Source organism: Scyliorhinus torazame, chromosome 4 (genome assembly GCF_047496885.1).
Source record: "Scyliorhinus torazame isolate Kashiwa2021f chromosome 4, sScyTor2.1, whole genome shotgun sequence".
NCBI classification, from domain to species: domain Eukaryota; kingdom Metazoa; phylum Chordata; class Chondrichthyes; order Carcharhiniformes; family Scyliorhinidae; genus Scyliorhinus; species Scyliorhinus torazame.
Window position 1 is genome coordinate 60,939,007 of NC_092710.1, and position 995 is coordinate 60,940,001.

General features: G+C 42.1%; 1 non-coding gene across 1 annotated transcript; it reads right to left on the reverse strand.

The window, feature by feature from the left end:
• Positions 1 to 212: 212 nt before the first annotated feature.
• Positions 213 to 286, reverse strand: trnai-aau (transfer RNA isoleucine (anticodon AAU)). Its single transcript has one exon. It is a non-coding gene; the product is annotated as a tRNA-Ile (tRNA).
• Positions 287 to 995: the final 709 nt, after the last annotated feature.

Sequence of the window (995 nt, forward strand, 5' to 3'; positions counted from 1 at the left end):
CCCTAAAATAAGGTCACCGATAAATGGATGCTGGGGAAGATTTGACAAACATGTGATGGAGCACAGGGCACTTTTTAAAAAAGTTGGTACTACAGATTTTGCCATGATTTTATGCTTTCATCAAACAGGTTTTCCCATGATTTTCTATTTTCCAACATTCGTTTTTCAGCTCGCTGTTTTGATCTAAAACCGTGCATCGACGAAACGTCTAAAGGCACTGCTGAGATTTGAACTCAGAATCACCTGTTTATTAGACAGGCGCTTTAACCAACTAAGCCACAGCGCCGATTGTTATCCAATCCACTGGCCTGAGACGCGTTTCTGTTTTTTGCGGGAGTCATTCCATTCGTGATATCTTATCAGAGTGGACCTAGGGGTTACAAAAAAATAATTCGGAAGCCTGGCTGTTAGCTGGAAGACGGTGCAGCCATCAATAGTTTCGCAGAGGAAAGGCGGATACAAATGTGATCAGATGGAGGAACATGCATGGTATCTGGCATGGTGGCCAGGAGGGGAGCAGGAGGAAATCTGTGTGGATTTTGTTTTTTCACGTTATTTCACAGGACATCAGTGTCACTGGTTACTCCCGCATTTTCGTTGTACATCCCTAATGTGAAGAGGGTTTTGAAGGAAACAGCTTCAAGTGGCTTCAAGTGATGGCATGTCAAATTGAAGCGTAGGTTAGGAATGGGTTTGTAATCTAACAGGGGCATGAAAAGTAATATTTTTAACATTAAGGAAATAGGTGTCCACGAACTCATTGTACCTGGTTCAAAAGCAGCAGCTTCACAACACAAATGAAAATAATTTGAAAGCAGATTCAGAAGGGTGTGGCATTGAATTAAATTGGGACTCCAAGAATTCTGAGGAATAGCCAGTACTTTGTTTAAGGTCGCCCTTGTCGGTGGGAATGGATAATAGAATCATTGTTTGCATGCGAATAAAGAGGAAATCTCATTCAGCACACAGGCTGATGGAAATGGGTGTAACATACC